The 24210-nt window shown below is 40.9% G+C and overlaps 1 protein-coding gene across 1 annotated transcript in view; it reads right to left on the reverse strand.

Annotated features, from left to right (window-relative positions):
• Positions 1-24210, reverse strand: part of LOC134529023 (leucine-rich repeat neuronal protein 3-like) — a 275127-nt gene that overhangs the window by 250492 nt on the left and 425 nt on the right. The gene's annotated exons all lie outside the window — the stretch shown is intronic.

The following is a 24210-nucleotide window of genomic DNA, read 5'->3' on the forward strand; positions in this document are numbered from 1 at the left end:
AAAATCTCTAGACTTTCCTTCCCTTTGCGTGTGCGCCATGGAAAGGCAGGTTTATAAGTTACGTTATAACTAGAGACCTGTAAAATTCGCGATTTCAAATCCCTAAAGGATAGACTCCGTGATCCTCTATGCACTCGTGCAAATTACATCTGCTGATTGGTTACCGACTCGTAACACCTGTTGACTGGAATGATCGTGATTCGCTAATTCTTATGTTAAAGATTTTTCATTGGCCCAGAGTCCTTCAGATGATCTGTGGCCCAATCACTGAAGCAAAATAATGTCAAAAGTATTTGCACTCTATCCTATCGCGAAATGAATCCGCCAATTTTGCAGGTCTCTACCAATCACAGTAACTGAATGCGAAGTAACCGCAGCAACACGTGTCTCTTCCCCATTGGACCGCAACTTCCGACGACTCTGAAGCGCCGTGGCTCGCGCCAATCAGAGCTACTTATTCCTCGCCGCGGGCGACTCCGAGCGAAGCCGAGAGGATCGAAGTGGACAATGCTGGACACAGGTATGCCCGGCCTGAAACTCTGCTTTCAACATGGTTTATTGAAATCATTCCCAGCAGCAAGCAAATATTTGAAGTGAAACTTCTTTGGGCGCGATGGGAGTAAAATTTCAATGAAGAAATTTTATCTATTTTCGAGAAACATTGTTGTGAAACTACTCCATGACGTAAGTTCGTTTTTTAAAAAATTATTTATAAAAATTTGATTAGTTGATTCTTTTATACATTCTAGTTATCATCCCATTAAAACCTGATAATAATTATGGATTTTCAATACGGTGGTCGTGGCATCATAATCCAAGATGGCTGACGTAACTATACATGCATCGATGACATCATACACATCAAAGATGGCGACCGTAACAAAATTCTGGCTGCCCCTTGAAAAATACACATTCGCAAAAGTATTTGGTTTTTATTACTTAATAGCCACAATAATACTAATAGCAAGCAGGGAGGGGTATATCCATCCCTCCTCCCACCCTAATGTTTGAAAACATTTGCACACTACCAGTGAAGACAGTATGTTACGATGTGAGAAGCCACATCGCCTACTGCTATTACTGTAGGCCCACATGTCAAGTGTGTTAGTGTCGATAGTAATGTAAGATTTTTTGAATACACGTATTAAAATTCTGAATTTTTTTTTTTTTTTCAAAATTTCTCCCCCCCCCTCCACCCCTCCCCGCCAACGGGAAAAAATTCCTGTATCCACCACTGATATCACGGACAGTTTTATAGCAAAAAAAATTGCTTACAGATTTCAACTCACTTAAATGAAATGTGCTTCTTACCCATGAATAATTCGAGCATTTGTATTCATCTCTATTTTTAATACATTATATAATATTAAGACTACCGGAAATTTCGCGGATTCCTCTGGTCTCAGGATAGAATTCAAAGTTATAGGTGTGCTCGACCCATGTTTACTTTCCCATTGGTTGATTTCTTAGCGAGAACATTTTTATCCTTGTTATTTGGCACTACCTGATTCGCTTACTTCTCTCCTAGCTGGACATCGTTGGCTCACGGTCGTAGAGGGGCGTGTCCAGATAACTGCGGTCCAATCATGAACACAGTGCGACAGTGTGGAGGTTTGCATTCTAGCTTGCGACTATATGAATGCGCGAAAATTCCGTGGCTCTAATAACATTATATAGTACCACATACAATTTTTGAAAACATTAAAACGCTGCAATGTTTATAATTAAATGAACAATATTAACGGATAAACCATTCTTTTAAACTTCCCGCCTCATTTGTCGCCACTTGGGCAAGCATCGAATGCCCTCGTAGAGCCGAGCTCCGTGCAATAAGAGCATAAGGTGCTGGATGTAACTGAGAGCGCGGCTGTGTTGGTCTTCGCGTGCAGCTAAAGGAATGTGTCCCTGTCTGTGTGTCTGTGGCACGCATTTTGACGTCAGCAACGAGACGCCGTCAACCTAGTAGCACTAGCTCCCGCCGAAGAGTTTGTCAACCACTTTGTTTTCATTATAAGCTTTTAGCTCTTTCCACCCTCCTACGTCTTGATTAACTTTGCATGTGGCCGGTCACTTTGTGGAGGACATGTTTTCGGCAAAAAGAAAAAGTAAGTTTAGCAAACTGCCATATTTTTTTTAAGCAGTGCAAACACTTTGCGGAACCCCTCCAAATCAAACTGAACTCATTATTTATTTGACGAATCATTTTATATACGTGTCGTCTAACATTTGGTCTACCAGTAGAAGAGAGATGTTTTATAAGTTGGAATGTATGCCCGGAAAAATAAAAAACGAACTTTAACTTATTTTATTTTTAATATATTTTACGTAGCATTTCTTTCCGCGTGATGTCCAAATTATTATTTTTGTACTTAGCTGTTTAAATATTTTTTATTATTATTGTTAGTAGATTTTAACTAAGTCATTTAGTAGACCTATAAGTTTTTATTGTAACTGTGAGTTTAATTGGATGTTTATATCGTAACAGTCTATTTCATTTCTGCACTGGTTTGTACGATAATTTACATCGTTTAGACCTGGTATGATAACATAAAATAAATTTATAAAATTAACAACTGCTATACCCTTTTTTGATACTTCGTCAATATTATTCCAAGTTTTTTAACACCTTTAGTACTTAGACATCCCTTTTATGGTCGACAGAGTCTATAATTACGTGTTGGTTTCTGATTCATTTAGTAAAGTTAAATTGTTAAATTGTAGTCACTCATTCGTGAAGAGAGTAATTCCCACGCCGCTAATTTTCCATTATGTTCGTCTAGCCCTATTATTTAATAAATTAAATATTATCTCCAAATACAACCAGTGAAAATATGCGCCTGCATATTGATGACAATATTTGTCTAAATTAATGCGATCATATCCCAACATATTTTAAAATCGCGTCAACCTTTTTTTATCGCGTCGCTTCGCATGGCGCTGCGGCATGGCGTACGTGAAATTGGCGCGAGAGAAGGGGGAAAGCCTGAATCCAAAAAGTGCAGGAAATACTGCGGTCGTATGGATCAGAAACCTGATATTTCCAATCGTATAACACGTGATGGAACCCGTTCCGCGCCTGAGTGCTTTGATGGATGTGAAAATAAACACGGAATAATCCTCCTGGAGTGATTGACCGCTGTAATGATCTTTAGTTAAAAGGTTTTTTGCCTCGCTCTTTCAAAATAGTTTGCATAAAGTTTTGGGTAAGGTTTGTTTAAAAATTTTCATTTTTCCTCCGGAACAAAGCAAAAGTTATTTCTAAAAAAAAAATTTTATTATTTTACAAACATTTTCAGTTAATCATAACACTTTATATTAAATTTTCTACATTTTTGCGGTATTTGTAATTACGAAAGGATGTCAACAAATACTAAATTTTTTCAGGGAGCACTACAAAACATTTTTTTTTTTTTTTTTTTTTTTTTTTTTTAGGGTTGAGATATGTACTCAAACCAAGTGCATATTTTACTCCCTTATCACAAGATGTTGAACCTACATGTATATTAACTGGCGTAATTATTTGGATTGTGATGCGGCGGAAGTAACTACATTAACAAAGAAGGCTCTGTGTATCATGAAATAATTTCGTTTTAAACAGTATTTCTAAAATTTTAATGTTGTAAAAGTTTGCAAGTTTTTATATGCACACAAAAAAATTAACATCAATTTTTTTATTGTAATCTTTAAATAAATATTATTGTTTAAAATTTATTTTAACTTAGAAGTTATTACACATACATAACTTACTTTTATGTGTTTGTTTGACATAGCAAAATACGTTCCTTGCACGGCAAATTTTGTCTAGTTAGAAAGCAAACATTTGTTTCTTTAAAAATTATTATTTTTAAATAATAAGAATGTTTGTTGTCTAACACAAAGACATCAATGCATAATATAGAAACGGAAATATCACGGATTCTTTTGGGCGCAAGGTAGGCTGCAAACATGTTTACCTTTGAGTGTCTTCGATGATTGGATCACAAGTCTCTCGACCCTCCCCTCTTAGACTGAGGGCCAGTAACAACCAGCCAGCAGCAGAGTGGCCGAATCACACCCACCCACTCACAATAAAGGGAGGTTCTACAGTAAGAAACCGGCCAATAGGAAAGCACATGTGAGCGAAGTATACATAACACTGTGAATTTTAGCCCAAATGAATCCACGAAATTTCCGGGTCTCTGATTTATGTATATATATATATATATATATATATATAGTCGGGGACGCAACCCCCCTTCCATGTTGGACGGAAGGCGGGTTACAACCTGCGCCACTCTGCTAGGCATAGGCTATGGGCATTTTTGATTTTTTCGTTCAGCATAATGGCAGTTACCTGGATTTACAAGTTACAAAAGGATCAATTGTACAATATATATATACATATAGTACCACGTTTTACAAAAGAACCCAAGGTGCCAAAACCTTTTACTGCAGTGCTACGAGAAATTTTTTGGACATGTCATAGCTAGAGTCCCGGAAATTTCGCGGATTACTCTGGCCTCAGGATAGAATTCAAAGTTATAGGTGTGCTCGACCCATGTTTACTTTCCCATTGGTTGATTTCTTAGCGTGAACATTTTTATCCTTGTTATTTGGCACTACCTGATTCGCTTACTTCTCTCCTAGCTGGACATCATTGGCTCACGGTCGTAGAGGGGCGTGTCCAGATAACTGCGGTCCAATCATGAACACAGTGCGACAGTGTGGAGGTTTGCATTCTAGCTTGCGACTAAATTAATGCGCGAAAATTGCGTGGCTCTAGTCATAGCCGTGGGACATACAGAACGTATGCTGTAACTCGATGATTGTAACAGTCGCCGCTGAGGGACCCGGGAGGAACAGCGCGAGGAACTGGACTGGGATTCGGTCTGCTGTGCGGGCGGCAGATTCATGACCCTGAGGTCCCCGCGGTCGACTCCGAGTCCTTGGCGCGGTAATTTGCGCTCGGAAAAGAATAAGGGGTTGTGGGGGGAGAAGGGGGTGGAACTTTTCGCGAAAGACGCTCCGAGCCGCGGCTCATTCTGCCCCGGAGTTCCGAAGTCGATTCATGAATTCCTGAAGCGGCGGCCACGGTGGTTGGGGGGGGGGGGGAATATACGTCTGTCCTGGCTGCCAAGGAGCCGGCGCTAGGAGCAGGGGTGGGGCGAAGGACGAAAGGAGTCGAGAGCAAGGAGAGAGCCGTATTGTTCAACCGGCGCGCCCAATGCCGCCACCTCGCCGGCCGTAAATCAAAAATTCCCTTTCCCCTCCCCCTTCTGACCCCATCGCAACCCTTTCCTTTCCCTTCTCCCCGCACTCACACTGTCGAAGGGACTCAATTAACTTTTAATATCCCGGAGACCTTTAGCGAGGCCAGGGAACTGTCAGCCGGAACCAAGTTGTAGCTGAATACACGTGCGTCCGTGGCACACCCCTTAGCAATCACAGCCACAATGCAGGGGACCCGTTTGTAATGGGAGGACGGTATCCGAATACTGTTGTTGTTAGCACCACCTGTTCACATTAGCAACATCTACGAGCAGTCAGCAAAACGTCAATAAAACCGATAAAATTAAAAATTTTTATGTAACGTGAATGTTATAAATGTCAGTGATCCAAATAAAGATTTTGTTATGAATCCCAAAAAAAATAGGAACTAAATACATCTGTAACCTTAAGTTCACTTTTCAGTAATTTTAATTAAGGTTTTTATTTGTATCTATTTCAGTTATCACTTAAACTCATAACTAGCGGCATGCAGATTTAGCAAAAAGATTTCGAGACTAAATGAACGTTAAAACACCAGAGCATCGTCTGTGTTTCGTGATTGGGCGAGTTTCTCCCAGGTACATGTACAACACCAATCACAGTGATTCAGTGCGGAAGTAAACGCGTCCTGAGTGGCTCGGTCAAATAAGGCAACGACTTCTCTCGCAGACGGCCGCCAATCACAAGGAAGAAACCACAGGTGCGGGTATACCTTGTTGAAGTCTAATAAGTGTTCAGATCTTTTCACGAAAAATGCCTGCCCCTACTCATAACGTTTTAACCAAATAGTATGTCAAAAATCTGATGTAATACTATATACAAACAAAATAAACCACTATTCCGAAGCTAATGGATGCAAGGACGCATCCATGGATGTGAGTGTCGCATCTCTCGACGTCTCGATGTTAGTGGAGCACGGCTATTACCTATTAGACTATTATTAGGATGCAGCTAGAGTGTGCGCAGTGCTCATTCCGTGTGTACCAACCTCAGAGTGCATACGGGTACTTCTCTAGGCGCGTTCAGGGTGGAATTTCAGTGTGCAGCGGAAATGCTACGCGCATCACACAAACTAAAGTTAACCGGTCGATAGTCCAATACGCATACGCGTTTCTGCTACAGTCGCGGAAAAAAATCGTCAAGATGACGGACGCGTGTTATGGCAGCATATGGCAGTAAATATTCGCTTTCGTGAATACTTATAACTTGCTAGCCGAGAAAATTGTGTTGACACAAACATGGCGTCAGAGACATTTAACGTTTTGTTGGTACTCTTTTAAATTACAAACGCGACTTTATCTTTAGTATTCAAAAATAAGTTGCAGGCCATTGTAAACAATAAAACAAAAATTTATAACTTGGTGAAAGGTTTTTTTGTAAAATAGTCAGTTTTTTTGTGTAAGCATAGCTTATTACAACTATGAAAAAAATACCTATATAAAATATTTTTCTTTTCTTTCTTAGATATGACTTATGCAAAATTGGGAAGGAAAAAATTATTCTCTAAAGCATTTACTGATTAATGTTTAGTTTTTTGCTGTTATAGTTGTTTAATAAAATCAGTTTGAAAAATCATTGATCATTAGAGTCCCGTAAATTTCGCGGATTCCTCTGGCCTCAGGATAGAATTCAAAGTTATAGGTGTGCTCGACCCATGTTTACTTTCCCATTGGTTGATTTCTTAGCGAGAACATTTTTATCCTTGTTATTTGGCACTACCTGATTCGCTTACTTCTCTCCTAGCTGGACATCGTTGGCTCACGGTCGTAGAGGGGCGTGTCCAGATAACTGCGGTCCAATCATGAACACAGTGCGACAGTGTGTATGTTTGCATTCTAGCTTGCGACTAAATGAATCCGCGAAAATTCCGTGGCTCTAATGATTGAACAAACGGTAGGGATGATTTCTTACATATCAACATCTAATTTTAAATAATATTGTACAAGTAAAAAAAATAATTAATTACTCATAATAAGTAGAGCCACGGAATTTTCGCGGATTCATTTAGTCGCAAGCTAGAATGCAAACCTCCATACTGTCGCACTGTGTTCATGATTGGACCGCAGTTATCTGGACACGCCCCTCTACGACCGTGAGCCAACGATGTCCAGCTAGGAGAGAAGTAAGCGAATCAGGTAGTGCCAAATAACAAGGATAAAAATGTTCTCGCTAAGAAATCAACCAATGGGAAAGTAAACATGGGTCGAGCACACCTATAACTTTGAATTCTATCCTGAGGCCAGAGGAATCCGCGAAATTTCCGGGACTCTAATAAAAAGACATTTGTGAAATTCGCGCGTATTTTTTATGACAGAATGGATCGCAAAGGTTTGTTTATTTTATTTACGGTCAGTAGCATAGGTAGACGTCAGTAGTACATAAATGTTCCTCCTTTGGCTGGTGCCGGGGCAAGGTGTGAGGTGTGAACTCCGCCGATAGAAATAAAATGAATCGCTTCGATACCAAACTTAAACAGAATGCGTAGTATGTTGTTCCTAGGTCTCGCTTCTAGCGCGCGTGTAGTTTCATTGGATCACGAGATATTTAATAGGCTTTGACTCGTTTATTCGCAAGCTAGAATGCAAATATTCATACTCACACGATGTGTTGACGATTGGACCGCAGTTATTTGGACACGCCCCTCTGAGACCGCGAGCCAACGATGTACAACTAGGAGAGAAGTGAGCGAATCAGGTAGTGCCAACTAAAGATAGCTGAAGGTTTCTCGCTAAGAAATCATCCAGGAAAAGCAAACGTTGGTAGATCAATCACAAAGAGTTAAATTTTAGCCTGTCGCCAGACGAATTCGCGCAATTTCCGGGTCTCTATCCCTGAGCATAGCTGTTCGACTTACTGCTCAGTCCAAAACACCATGTCAGATATGTCATTTTCTTATAATCAGTGATTGTGCTGTACATTTATTATGATAGCTCTATTGCATATTATGTTTCATCTACAAAATTTCTAAACAAATATTTACTAATGATTAGAGACCGGAAAAATTCGCGGATTCATTTCGTGATAGTCTAGAATCCAAAAACGTTTGCCCTTTTGCTGCATCAGTGATTGGTAGGGACACCTGTATTTCGCGAATACATTTCGTGTCTAGGTACATCGCAAAACACCGTATTTTTTTTCTTGTAGTTATTGGCTGTGGTCGGCGAGAGGTGTTTTCCCGCACTTGACGGGGCCAATGGGAATGTGGATACCGTACTGCTGCACGCACACGATTCGCCATTACTGTAAGAAAAAGCTACAGTGTTTTGTGACATACCTTGACACGAAATGTATTCGCGAAATACAGGTGTCCCTAGTGATTGGGCCACAGTTTATCTGAATGATACCCGGCCAATGAAAAACCTTTAACAAAAGAAGTATAGAATCACTAGCGTCCCAGTTAACAGGTGTCACGAGTCAGTAGCCAATGAGCAAATGTAATTTTCCCGCGTGCGTAGAGGATCATGCAGTATATCCTACAGGTCATTGAAATCGCGAATTTTTCCTGTCTCTACTAATGATTATTCGATAACGGTAAAATGTGACGCCTGTTTTCATTATCATGATAACTTGCGTAATTGTTTACAGTGCGAAAGAAAAGTTTAGTACGTAACTGGTGAGAAAATGTTTGACCCCAACAGCGGAATAAATTGAACGACATGAAAATGTAACATTAAACTTGCCGTGTGATACGGAGCCATAAGACGCGACACAGTAAAGTTGGACGTGCGGAATGCAAACAGAACCAGAATCACACCTCCCGGTGCTCGGATTACGTCGACGAGAGCTGAGCTGGTCGGACGAGCGAAGCCCGCCTGTGGGCCGACATCCAGGTTTACATTGGTGGAGTGACTCGCCGAGTTTATTTGCTGTCTCCCCCTAACTTGGTTCGCCACTCGGCCGCGGGCGGTATTTGCCCGCGGCGCGAGAGGGCCTGTCAGAGTGGCTGCCTGAGTCAATAGGCGGTCCTTTGCGGGCGCAAAGGCACCCGCTTTCAAAACAGTTGCCCCGTGCTAGTTCCCGTTTCCCCTGCTTCTTCTGCGCCTCCTTCGTGATTAGTAGATAAGTGCCAAGCTCGCTTTATCATTGGGTAACAGGCTGGAATACATGCATTATGCACTTGGACTGCGTTCTCAGAAGGGCAATAAACCAATACAAATATTACAACATTCAAATGACCCAATCAACTGAAGTCTCGCCTGAAGGTAAAACGTGGCAGCATCCAATAGATAGAGACCTGCAAAATTCGCGGGTTCATTGACCTCTAGGATAGACTCCACAGTCCTTTAAATACTCGCGGAAATGACACCTGTTCATTGACTACTGACGCGTGAGACGTCTCAACTAGGCTGTCCGTAAATCGGCACTTTCTTAGCTCAGTGTTTCCCATTGGCTCACAATTCCCCGGATAATATGTGGGCCAATCGCAGAAGCGGTACGAAGGTTTAGTTGTTTTGATGCTAGCCTATCATGAAATGAATCCGTGAATTGTGCAGGTCTCTACCAATAGACGTTACTTATTTGTAGGGGCATGCATATTTAGCGAAAAGATTCCGAGACTAGCTGAAAGTAAAAACAATTCAGCCCCGACTGTGTACCGTGATTGGGTGGGTTTCTTTCAGGTACATGTCGACTGTTACAACACCAATCACATGAAGTCAGTGCGGGATCAAACGCGTCCTGAGTGGCTCGGTGAAACAAGGCGACGACTTCTCTCGCAGACGGCCGCCAATCACAAGGAAGAAACCGCTGGTGCGGGTGTACCTTGTTGCAGTCTAATAGACGTTCAGGGTTTTTCGCGAGAAATGCCTGCCTCTACTCATTTGTGTACAGGTGTTCGAACTTGGTCATGGTGAAGGAAACAAGCGCGAATGTTGCAGATCTCGAATGATGAGGGACCCATGAATTTCGCTGATTCAGTTGGCGTCGGGCTAAACTACACAGCCCTATGTATACTCTACCGTCTACCATCACACGCTTTCCTATTGGCTGGTTTCTCACTGCGAAACCCCTTCCTTCCTCAATGGTAACTTGAATCCGGCTCTCTGCTGCTAGCGGGCCCTCAATCATGGACGGAAATGTCGAGAGAATTTTGAACTAATCGATAATCGTTAGAGACCCGGAAAATTCGCGGGTTCATTTTGTGTTATGCTAAAATTCAAATAATTATACCTTAGTGCGGCTTCTGTCATTGGTTCACTGTTAATCTGGAGGACTGAGGGCCAATTAGAGACCCTCACTCATAGAAGTGTCGAATCACAGGACACCCAGTCGAGACGACTCACAAGTCAACAGCCAATGAACAGTTGGCATTTGCCCGAGTGTGTAGAGGATATTGGAGTCTATCCTGGAAGTCATTTAACCCGCGAATTTTCCGGGTCTCTAATAATCGTCAATTCAATGCAAACGTATGCATGTTTTCAATCTACTTTGTGACGAAAATAATCCGCGGAATTTCCGTACCTCTATTCATGATTATATAAATGATCACTAGACACCTGCAAAATTCGCGGATTCATTCGGTGATAGGCTAGAATTCAAACACATATACCTCTTAGATAATTTTGCTATTGGCTTACTGTTCATCTGGACTAATCTCAACCAGTTATAAACCCTCAACCAAAGAAGGATCGAATCACAGACAAACCAGCTGAGACGACTTACAAGTCGGCAGCCAATGAACTTGCGTTATTTACCCGAGTGTACAGGGGTATGTGCAGTCTATCCTGAAGGCCATTGAAACCGCGAATTTTGCAGGTCTCTAATGATCACTAGAGTCCCAGAAATTTCGCGCGTGCATTTAGTCGCAAGCTAGAATGCAAACCGCCACACTGTCGCACTGTGTTCATGATTGGACCGCAGTTATCTGGACAGGCCCCTCTACGACCGTGAGCCAATGATGCCCAGCTAGGAGAGAAGTAAGCGAATCAGGTAGTGCCAAATAACAAGTATTAAATGTTCTCACTAAGAAATCAACCAATGGGAAAGTAAACATGGGTCGAGCACACCTATAACTTTGAATTCTATCCTAAGGCCAGAGGAATCCGCGAAATTTCCGGGACTCTAATGATCACTAGGGGCAGGCATTTTTCGCGAAAATATCTTAACGTTTATTAGACTGCAAAAAGATATACCCGCACCAGCGGTTTCTTCCTTGTGATTGGCGGCCGTCTGCGAGAGAAGTCGTTGCCTTGTTTGCACGAGCCACTAAGAACGAGTTTGCTTCCACACTGAATTAGTGTGATTGGTTGTTGTAACAAACGAAATGCACCTCAAAGTAACTCACCCAATCACGAAACACAACCGGTGCTACAGTATTCTAACTTGCATCTAATCTCGAAATCTTTTCGCAAAATCTGCATGTCCCTAATGATCACCGCTTAATTTTTTCACATCTTTTTTTCAATATTTGTGGTGTTTTAAAATCTCGTTGTACTTCTTTCTTACTTTAGAGTTTTCCCTAAAAAAATTCCCAGCTTAAGTTCCCCAAATACTATATCACTATTCCCCAGGCCATTTCAATATCTATGTATATTTAAAGCTTTGATTTAGTCTCATCTTAACTATGTCAATAGCATAAATATTTGATGACAGAAAACGACCATTGTCATAGGACCACAAGTTATTTGACACGCCCTGACGGACTAGCAGCCAATGACACACCTAGATAACAGCCGACCAAATCACATGCTGCAGCCAATGAACACGTGACACCGACTAGATTCTGCACACGGTTGTGCAGTCTATCCTGGGCACAGTAAATAGTGAGAGTTTTGCAGGGATCTAGGTACAAATGGCCGAGGCACTCTGCGATTCTCGTGGCCTGTTGCGTATGCTTCGTTTCAAAACTCTTCGTGGTTCACGATACCCTAAGCTTCGATAAAATAAATACTATTAATTGATTCGGTCACTTAAGGTAATCAACCACTGATGAAGACTGGGGGACACAAAAATCTCTCATGTAGATCAACGTTAATAATAATAAAACACGAAAGCATTTCAAAACTAAAAAAAAACTATTTAAATTTTTTTTTTGGACATACATCATTGCTGGTTTTGTCTGTATGTCACAGAGAAATCACACTAATGATACACACAAAACACAGAAATCGAGACAAAATCAGCCAAATTCAAAAGTGTAACTGCGTAGACAGCACAGAGAATTCCGTATGAGGAATTAGTCATCACAGACGAACACAACGAGCCAACAACAACGAGACAATGTAACAAGAACACAAAATGTCGTTGTCAGACCACTGTGTTAGTCTGTGCTGTGACATTTCTTTTCCACGGAATTCTCTGTGCTGTCTATGCATTCACATGTTTGGACGTTGGCTGGTTCTAGATTTTTTTACTGTGTGCTTGTGTATTCATCTGCTCTGTTCAATTCCAGTGCGGTTTCCCAATGGTACACAGTGAACCAGTGAACCAGCAATGCTTCCCAGCGAAGGGATCATTCTAAGAACGTATAAGAGCGGTTCTCTCGGGTGTTGGCGGCAAGGGGGGAGGGGGGACAAGGAGGACACGCGGCCTACAGTCCGGCAGCAGTTCCGGACTACGGGGCGAGGCGCGTCGTCTCCCCGACCTAGTTGCAAGCCGTGACTGGCGTGGTGCCTTGCAGTTCCTCCGCGGTGTTCCTTCGTGCCCACGGCGTCAAGGGCGTATCTACTGTCGAAGGGGCAGGGGTCAACACTCCTCAGCATCATCCGTATTGAACAGCAATTCACATCTAATTTCTCGTTTCAGGATTTTGTCAATTCTTTTGCGTCAAGAATAGTTCGTAAAGTGGAATTTTAAGACTTTAAGAGACTGAAAATGGTATACTGTTACTATTTATTCTTATAATTGTTGGGGCGTAGAATATCTATAAGATTTTGGTAGTTCAACAGTAAACGTAAGTTTTGTTTTCGTACTTTGTCAAATAGTGTTTCATTATTGTTATTTAATAGTGTAACACAAATAAAAATATGTGTTTTTTTTTAATTTTGGGTTTCCATTAGACCTTGAATAATTCGAGTCGCGTTGAAAAAAAAGGGCTAATAAATTTATATTTTGGTTAATGTTTTACACAAACATTAATTATTTAACCTATTGAATAGATAATTGAGTATTCCGCAATTGGACTTTTATTTTTGTTTTATTATGCTTAATAATGTGCGTAGTTAATACTGTAAAGTAGTTTACGAATACGTTTACAAATAACTTTAAGTAATGAGTTTGCCTCCGTAACATGTGACGACAAATGTTTTCTGTTTGTCTGGACTCTGACCGCACCCCTGGTGGGTCCGCCACCAGGCATACACCGCTGTGCTGCGGTCAGCCCGGGAGGTATACCTCCCGCGCAACTCCGCCGACCTGCGCCTGGAAGCCTCGAGAACACGTGACCGCCTGTTGGCCGGAAGTCGCGCAGCTCAGCGCGGTTTATTCAAACAGGCGTGGACGAGCAGCGGTGTACACCGTCAGTGACGTCACGCCGAACACCCGGAACCGGACTCTGTCACGCTGCAGTGGTAACACGCCCGCTCCTCAGTTTGGGACATAGTTAACGAGGCAGTCCGATAGTCCAGGCTCTCGGAGGGAATACTCGTGGGACGAGTGTTGGCTATGTGGGATCGCTGAACGAGTCGGCGAGTGGAGGAGGCGACTTGTGAGTACGTTGCTACGGGCTGGGGTGACGGCGGGCATACCAACTGTGACATGTCATCCCTGATGTGACCGACACACGTGTGTTGCTGTGAAAATTTTAATGCGCTCACTGAAGGAGCAGTGAGGCAATAACGAACACATGAATATTATTTGGTTAAGCGAGTCAACGAGTTTGAAGAGTGACTGCTTGCCGCTCCATCTTGTGGCCAGAAGTAAAACACTTATCTTCATTATAACAGGGTGAGAAAGACTTAGTCTTTAGCGGAGGCTGAGGTCCGAGAAAGAGCCGTCATATGCGAGTTGCGGACTCGCTTCGAGGTCCGTGACTCACTTGGTGCAAGTTGGTGACGTCTCTGCCCGGACTGGCATCAGAGTCTAGTGGGGTGCGAAGCGAGTAGGCCGACAGTGAATACACTGTGAAGCGAGTAGGCCGACAGTGAGTACGCTTTGAAGCGAGTACTCTGCGAAGCGAGTAGGCGGGCAACGAGTACGCTGCGAAGCGAGTAAGCCGACAGCGAGTACGCTGCGAAGCGAGTAGGCCGACAGTGAGTATGCTGTGCACCAAGTAGGCCGACAGTGAGTACGCTGCAAAGCGAGTAGGCCGACAGTGAGTACGCTGCGAAGCGAGTAGGCCGATAGTGAGTACGCTGTTAAGCGAGTAGGCCGACAGCTAGTACGCTGCGAAGCGAGTAGGCCGACAGCGAGTACGCTGTGAAGCGAGTAGGCCGACAGCTAGTACGCTGTGAAGCGAGTAGGCCGACAGCTAGTACGCTGTGAAGCGAGTAGGCGGACAGCGAGTATGCTGTGCACCAAGTAGGCCGACAGTGAGTACGCTGCAAAGCGAGTAGGCCGACAGTGAGTACGCTGCGAAGCGAGTAGGCCGATAGTGAGTACGCTGTTAAGCGAGTAGGCCGACAGCTAGTACGCTGCGAAGCGAGTAGGCCGACAGCGAGTACGCTATGGAGCAACTAGGCCAACAGTGAGTATGCTGTGCACCGAGTAGGCCGAAAGCGAGTACGCTGCGGAGCGAGTAGGCCGATAGTGAGTACGCTGTTAAGCGATTAGGCCGACAGCTAGTACGCTGCGAAGCGAGTAGGCCGAAAGCAAGTACTCTGCGAAGCGAGTAGGCCGATAGTGAGTACGCTGTTAAGCGAGTAGGCCGACAGCTAGTACGCTGTGAAGCGAGTAGGCGGACAGCGAGGATGCTGCGGAGCGATTAGGCAGACAACGAGTACGTTGTTAAGCGAGTAGGCCGACAACGAGTACACTATGGAGCGAGTAAGCCGACAGCGAGTACGCTGCGTAGCGCAGCTACAGAAACGAACGACGAGCATCAGAACGAGTTGGCTTAGATTGAACTCGTTTGCTCCAAGTCGAATTTTCAAGGCGAATTACTTTCTGGTGTGTGTGCTGTATCCACGGTGTGGTTTTAAGCCCTCCAGGCTAGAATACTTCGCAGGTCTATGTAAGCTGCAATTTTTTTTTTCAAAAAAATTTTAATACGTTTAAATTTTAAAGGTTTTTGACAAAAATTAAGAAAACTATTTTTTAAAAAACTTAATTAATAAAGGATTAACATTTTTAATGAAATTAGTGGTTGAAAAGAAAAAGCGGGTTAATAAACAACCCAAATTCCCTACAAACCAGTAAAACTAAATCTTTAGCCCAACAGACTTGAAACTATAACATTTTTGTTTCATATTCATAACAACATATTAAAATTATATATTTAAGGGGCATGCATTTTTCACGGTAAGATTCCATGATATGATGAGTTAAAACACTGTAGCATCGTTTGTGTTTCGTGATTGGGTGAGTTTCTCCCGGGTACATATCGATTGCAACAACACCAATCACAGCAAACGCGTTCTGAATGGCTCGGTAACACAAGGCGACGACTTCTCTCGCAGACGGCCGCCAATCACAAGGAAGAAACCACAGGTGTGGGTATACCTTGTTGCAGTCTAACAAGTGTTCAGATCTTTTCGTAAAAAATGCCTGCCCCTAGTTATAACTAGAGCTACAACTATCTTGCGGATTCATAGGGTAGCAGAGTAGACTTTAAGCACACACACAACATTGCCCTTGACACTTTCTTGACCCTACGACAGGTGTAAACAAGGAGCAGAAGTGCTTACGCAATCACATGCACCCTGCCAGAAGATGTGACGTTATCATTAGAGCCATGGAATTTTCGCGCATTCATTTAGTCGCAAGCTAGAATGCAAACCTTCACACTGCCGCACTGTGTTCGTGATTGGACCTCAGTTATCTGGACACGCCCCTCTACGACCGTAAGCCAACGATGCCCAGCTAGGAGAGAAGTAAGCGAATCAGCTAGTGCCAAATAACAAGGATAAAAATGTTCTCGCTAAGAAATCAACCAATGGGAAAGTAAACATGGGTCGAGCACACCTATAACTTTGAATTCTATCCTGAGGCCAGAGGAATCCGCGAAATATCCGGGACTCTAGTTATCATTGCAAAATGGGCACTAAAATTGAATTACTTATGTATAGGCAAGTTTATCCTAACCAGTAGTTGAAACAATGTGTAAAAAATGGTAAGCCCCCTCACCGTTATCTTTGAGGAACAGGATACGCCAGTATTGAAGTTGGTTACGCCGCGCATCTCGAACAAAAGACCGGGTAGTACAGCATCCTCCACAGAGGTTTGTTTCGCGGGCGATGGAGGAGGGGTCGATAGCGCCGGGGGGGGGGGGGGGGGGCTACGTAGCGCACGGGCGGAATACGTATTTAGACTTGTGATTCAGCAACACGGTCGTCCGGGAAGTAACTTTTTTTTTTAACTCGGGATTCACGGCGTCAAAGCATCTTCTCCCCCAACAACGGCACGTGAATCGTCGAGGGGAAAGCCCGCCTACCCGCGTGTTAACTGTCTGTGCGCGGAGCACAGACTGTGCGGTGCGTCTGTGCACAGACTTCCCCACGTCTGCATCACGTGTTGGGCGCCACACGTGAATATGTTGCGCTTCGTCCAGAGGAATGTTTCAAAAACCAATATTTAATTACCTGTGATATTACTATGAAGCTCGTAGGTACAATAGTTTAATTTGACGAATTTCTAAACCATCGTGAATTTAGTCGCTGTTTAAAAAAATTTTCATTGAAATATTGAAATAAATCGGGGTAAAACTTTTAATTTTCACGTATTTTTGACGTGTGAACCCTAAGGTTAATTATGATATTTATCACGTTATCCAAAACCAATTAATAGTCTAGCGCGTAGCAAAACGAATATTTCAAGTGTTTCGTTACCTTATACACGGTCGTTATTTTCAAAAATTTACGATGGACAACAGTTGCCTTCAATGGATTTTGCATGACAGGAACAGTGTAAATAAATTTGTGTGAAGTTTATAAATATGAAATGTTAATTATCACACTAAAATGAAATAAAAAAATTTCCCATGCCTAAATGGTATACCGCCAATATTGGTTTAGGGAAACTTCAAATACATAGGAACGGTACAATTATTGGTAAAGTTGATTTCCAATACAATTTTACAGATTAATAATTTCCATTAAATGTCGAGGAACGTCATGATTTTTTTAGCACAGCGAACGTTCGCATAAAGAACTGCACGAGTATTTGAATATAACTGTGATGAAAAACCAATCAGAGAAACATCCAACGAATCCGAATACGCAAAAATAAACTATTTTAAAACAAAAACAAAACAAAAATTAGAACGACCAAACACGCTTGAAGCGTGAAAAAATATCGGAACAAAACTAAGCGTATCGTAACTGTTATTTCGTGTGAGTTATTTAATAAAGAATTTAATTTTAATTACAGGTAGAAAATATAACATTATCATTCGTCCCACAAAAGTCGCTTTAGTAGCACGTACGTTTAATCGCTTCAGTTGTGACTAGAGATCTAAAAAAATTCATGTAATCGTTTAGTGACAGTACAGATTGCAAAAGTTGGTACACTACACCTAAATGATTCTTGCTGTTGGCTCACATGGTATTTGGCAAGCCTGAAGGACTAGAAGCCAATGACAAGCACCTATAATAACTTCTGACCAATCACGTGTGACCCGTGGGTCGTGATGAGACCTGGCTGCAGCCAATGAACACGTGGCATCGACTTGACACTGCACACGTTTGTGCAGCCTAGCCTGGCGACAGGAAAAACCGAACATTCTGCAGGCTTTGAAAATTTCAAAAACTCTTCTCAGTCTATGTTCCGTACTGTTAGGCTTTTAGACAGTTTTCATATAAAAATCATGCATAACAAATGGGAGGGGGGGAAATGAAAACCAAACGAGCTGACAAATCGAAATGAAATAACTTTTGTGTGTTCTTTCACTCAGTTTTGTTTATCTCGGACAGACTATAAAGGCCTCTTAAGTGAATAGATTATAAACTCCTCTAAACTGGGTGGATAATAAACGCCTATAAACTTTTGTCAACGGACTTTGTCAGAGACGGCTTACACACTTATAAAATAATTCCTTAACAGTAGGGATTGGAAAAATTCGCGGTTTCAACTGTGTAGCAGAGTAGACTTGAAACACGTGTAAATCTGCTTCGCGTCGATTACTGGACTGCAGTGACCTTGACGACCCTTAGCCAGTCGTAAACAAGGAGAACAAGTGGTTTCCCAATCCATCACGTGGAAACAGCCACAGGATGCTACTTGTTCTACCAATGAAAACCTTGACTATGGCGAGTTCAGTCTAGCCTGGAGTGAAATTAATCTGCACAATAACAGCGGCTCTAGATGCAAAAATGTCCTGCCCCCACTGTTAAAAATTGACATTTCAATTAGCCGTGTGCTTCTGTGTTACCGTAAGGCAGTTGTTTCATCGATATACATGAATATGACAGTTCTTATCCATTTTTTTTTTATTGTGAACACAAAAGTAAATTCCGGCATCATATTCAACAAGTTTTTAAGGGACCTGTCGAAGTTACTTTAAATCAAACCGCAAAATATAAGATTCACTTTTCACAAACAATTTAAGAACGTAAAATATATTTCATTTTATCACAAAATTAAAAAGATACAGTGAAATTAGAATTAATATGCATTTACTCCATGGTAAAAATTATTATTTCAACATAGAATTTAAGGCATTTTGACGCTAAATTGTTGTTAAATATTTATATTCTGTATCAGGGGAAGAATCTAAAAGCATGTAAGTAAAATTCTTTAATTTTTTCCATCGGTATAATTAAATCATAGGAGAGAAAAATGTTACAATTACAGGGAGCAAAAGAAAAGACTGCTCCCCTAGGGTATAACGGCTACATGGGATCTGATGTACGTGTAATTGTCGCCCTAAGGTGTACCTTCCTTTTTTATAGCGATAGCCTCATCTCCAAGTCAAGTTGGATTTCCAAGTAGATTTGAAACCGGCGAATTAAAACTTTATCCTTAAGTACTTCAGTAACTGCTCAAATGGTCACCAAAAATAATTTTCACTTGAATATACTTAAACTATATAGAACATTTTGTCACAAAATTTGCAATATTAAACTATTATTTTCATTACATGTTGATGCGTGTGGATATTTTTTTGTATTTTTAAATATCAATCATGCATGCATGTATCAAAAACTCGTTCATATACATTTTATGTTATAATGTAGGCATTTAATTCAATCTTAAGTAAAACCATATAGCAAAGTAGTTTATACTGTTCGTTTGAATTTTTAATTTTAAAATACTTAAATATATTTTACTTATTACATTATTTTATTTTTTATCGCATCAATATTGTCAAAATGGTAACTATAAAATAAGAAACGGAAAGCTGAACTGCTACAAAAATCATTGAATATTTACGTTAATTTAACTAAGGTATGAAATAATAGTAGCATTTACACAAAATATGTTCCAGTTACTTAAACCGTATTTTGTTTCACAAATGGGCAGTTGTGAGCTGCTGCTGAGGAAGCGTGGAGTCTGTGGGGTCGCGTGTCGCTGCCCGAGGTCAAGGTCACAAGCCAGAGCGCCGCTCCGCTTCTGAGCTTCCAGAGGCGAACTCTAAGCCTAGTAGAGTAGTTGTTAACATAATGTTGCGTTGCGTGTTTTCTATTGTGAAGAGATTTTTTACCGCAATTTTCTCACACCTAAAACGTATCTTGGGAAAAAATCTCAGCTAAAAAAAAACCTATTTGTTGACTAATCGTGAGAACAATACTATAGTATAATAGCATTTCATTGAATTTGGTTTTGTAATGAAATGAGACGCTACGCAGAAATTATAAGCACGTTTAAGTAACGACACTTGGAGATGTTTGATGATAGACCCACATTTTCCTGCCACAGTACTTCCGACGGTATAATTTTCCGCAGTAAAAATTTATGTATTTAGATTTTTATATGGTTTTTTAAAATCAATGAAAAGGGACTGGAAAATTTCGCGTTTCCAAATTCCTCCAGGCTAGACTCTGCGCTTCTCTATGCACTTGAGCAGATCACATCTGCTCATTGGCTACTGACTCGTGACACCTGTTACCTGGGGTGCTTTTGAGTCGATGCTTCGATTGTGGAGGGGTTTTCATTGGCTCAGAGTACTTCAGAACAACTGTGAGCCAATCACAGAAGCATCCTAGTCTATTGCGAATTGAATCTGCAAACTTTTTTGTCTCTACTAATGAATAATATTTTTAACCATCTGTACACGAATCAATGCCTCCTAATTATCCAACTCCCGAATATTTTAGCACCAGTATCTACAAAATATTTAATGTTTCGACATTGTGTTATAATAAATTCTAAGTTGTGTATGAAAATGCAGGTCACTTTGGCTTTTATTAATCAGTCACAAAATAATTTATTCGGTATTTAATATTCTATGAAGATTCAGTATCGATGGAACGACTGCGCACAAATTGGTTGCCTGCTAATTAGAAACGACGATATTCCACCCTTAGCGTTCACGCCGTGCTAGGACTTGGAAACAAAATACGTTTGTCCTGATGACCACCCTAAAACAACATGTGATTGATTAGGATTACTCATACAATTTGCTTCCAGCTTAACACCCGGGCTTCTTTCTCGAGTACGAAAGTGAACATAAAATGTGAACAAGAAATTGAACAGTAATTCCAGTTTTTCATATCATACAGGAAAGATGTTGGACGTATCAAACGGTACAGGTTAGTCGTAGGCCATGATAAATTTTGCATTAAACTTTACATCATCTAAGGCTGTTGTTGCTTCAAACCAACATACTTTAAAGTAAACATACAAAAATTATTTAAGAAATTAACTATGAAAATCGAAACCTTTAAAAATATTTTACTAGTGTAACGTGTATTTGGAAGATGTTGGTTTGAAATTGCACTATAATTAACCTACGGTGAGAAAACAATTTTTAAATTAGCTGCTCTGAATACGTAGTGAATAATTTAATGAATGTTTACTTCGAACTTGTAGAATAAACATAGTGAAACATAGAACCATTTCTTAGTGGCATTCTCTCAAAACGGTATTGTTCATTTGAAATAGAGAAATTTTTGTTTCTCATATATTTGAGGTTTTTGGGAGGAATTGTTATTCCCAAAAAAAACTGCAAATTTTGGCGGATTTTGGCGAATGTTGGGCAAAATTTTCCCAAATTATTGGTAATTTTTGGAAAATTTTGAAGGTCAAGGTCTTCCAAGATGGCCGCCGTGACGTCAAATCAAAGATAGCGGCCTGGCGCCGAACCGGCCGATATATACTACTCATGTTGCTTTTTCTTACGTGAATTTGATGAACTTCTTACTTAACGTTCAGGCGGCCACGCCAGAAAGACTGCGACACTAAACCGCGACAAACATCGTTCGCAACCACTGGCTCAACTGACTCCATATCAACATCATAAGTATCAGAGAGCTTATGTACGTCTATTACCAAACAGTTCTCAACATTCCCCGTCGCTTCTCGCGAGCAGACGGCTGGGGCTCGCTCAAGCGCTATTTCTCGCCTCATTCCCGGGCACGTTTCGCCCCACCGACCCATTTCTCTGGTTACTTTTTGCCTCATTCGATACCTACCACACTTGTATGCATTTTTTAATGCTTCTGCTCGGACGATTTTGCTTGTTTTCTTTCTTTTCTCCAACATAACCTGTTTTCGCTAAGGCATTTTGTAATTAATGACTCCAATACCAATGTTAATAACTATATAGTAGAGACCTGCAAAATTCGCGGTTTCGATGGCCTTCAGGATAGACTGCACTTACCCCTGTACACTCGGGAAAATAACGCAAGTTCATTGGCTGCCGACTTGTAAGTCGTCTCAGCTGGTTTGTCTGTGATTCGATCCTTCTTTGGTTGAGGGTTTATAACTGGTTGAGATTCGTCCAGATGAACAGTAAGCCAATAGCAAAATTATCTAAGAGGTATATGTGTTTGAATTCTATCCTATCACCGAATGCATCCGCGAATTTTGCAGGTCTCTACATTATAGTAATTACACACAACCGAACTTCTCAGTACCTACTCTCGAGCGACTTCAAGTTCATATCGCGCAAATCGGTCTGTTACATACGGAGTCACAGCTCTCACTGACTTCCATTCGACGCTCCCCACCAACGCTCATGACGTCATCACTGAAAATGTTACCCGGGCGAGTCATACGTAACGACAACGAGCAAAGTCTGTTCTACTGAGACATCTCTACTTCAACTCTCTAGCTTTCATAGTTTATGAGTTCAAGCGGTGACGAATCCTCGGCCGAAGTGACACCCAACCCGAGATTTAAGACATTCATATTCCTGTCGGAAATTCATGCAAACAAAATTTTTATCTTTAAGTTTAGGATTTTTCCAGTTATTATAAAATCGCTCTGCGAAGAGATGAGTGTTGCGGGTAGCCTACCAGCCTCTCGTGCAGGCGCAAGCCCTGTGCTCAGCCAGGGTCTGCCCCACGGCAGTAAATAGTAAACCAGTTCCAAAAACTGTCAGAGAAATGATGACGGATCATATTTCTAGAGAATTAACTGTTAGCGTACAAAATCATTTCCACGCTAAGCATATAAGTAGGGACCTGTAAAATTCGCGATTTCAAATCCCTAAAGGATAGACTCCATGCTCCTCTATGCACTCGTGCAAATTACATCTGCTGATTGGTTACCGACTCGTAACACCTGTTGACTGGAATGATCGTGATTCGCTAATTCTTCTGTTAAAGATTTTTCATTGGCTCAGAGTCCTTCAGATAAACTGTGGCCCAGTCACTGAAGCAAAATAATGTCAAAAGTATTTGGACTCTATCCTATCGCAAAATGAATACGCGAATTTTATAGGTCTCTACATATAAGACATCCTTTATATCTAGGCTACAAACATCAATTTTACCTAATTCTAGAATATTTGTGGCAGCTAACTACGCTAAAAAAAAAGCTACTACGACAAATACGTTATGGCAGTGAAGATTTAATAAAATCTTAAAGCCTTTGAAGACCAACCTAATCGCATAGACTTTATATGTGATCTGCGCAACATGTCGACTCTTTGGAGTTTGTGATATGACTGTATTCTCGAAAACACATGTAGCCCCGAACAAATTTGCAGCAGAAAACATTAGCTTTACAATTGCCAATGTATAATAACGTTGAACAACCATTAAAGTAAGTATAGGCAAAAGACATAAAAGTACGTCCTTTGAATGATTACTTTTAAGATATTAAGTGTTTGATTTGTTTTAAAAGTGTATAGTATGTAAGTGTTAGTGTGCATAACACAAAGGCTTCTCAGAAAAGGATGCATGTCAATTATTGAGATATATTTTAATTAATATTTACATTAAAATTTGAAAAGTGTATGTGTTTTGGCTGACTACATTTGAAGCGTTTCTGGCCGATATGAAAATCAACAGAGTTTAATAGTTTTATATATTTGTTAAAAAAAATCCTTTCCATAGCGAACTAAATTACTATCATAGCAATTTACGTTCAGCAGGTTTGCTTTATAAAGTTGAATAGATATCGTTTATCAGTCACCACTATTTTATTAGCATAGAAAACTAAAAAGTAAATGCATTATCGTTGTGAAGCTAGTAAATCAAAATCATTTAGATTGTTATTCAGTACTGCTAGATATAATCTTTGTTATGGCATATTATTTTGTGTTTTTTTTAATATTATTTAATATACAAATAGTGGCTGTATATCTGACGAAGATTAAAATAACTTGAATTTTGGTAAAAGTTTCAAAAGCAAAACTTTTTTTTAATTTGTTTCGAAAATGCAGTCCAAACATATTATCTGCATAATCGAACAAGAAACAAAATATTTATTGTTCTATAGGTTTATGTTTTCTAAGAAATCGAAGTAAATCACACGATGGAAACT

This window comes from Bacillus rossius, chromosome 2, assembly GCF_032445375.1.
Source record: "Bacillus rossius redtenbacheri isolate Brsri chromosome 2, Brsri_v3, whole genome shotgun sequence".
NCBI classification, from domain to species: domain Eukaryota; kingdom Metazoa; phylum Arthropoda; class Insecta; order Phasmatodea; family Bacillidae; genus Bacillus; species Bacillus rossius.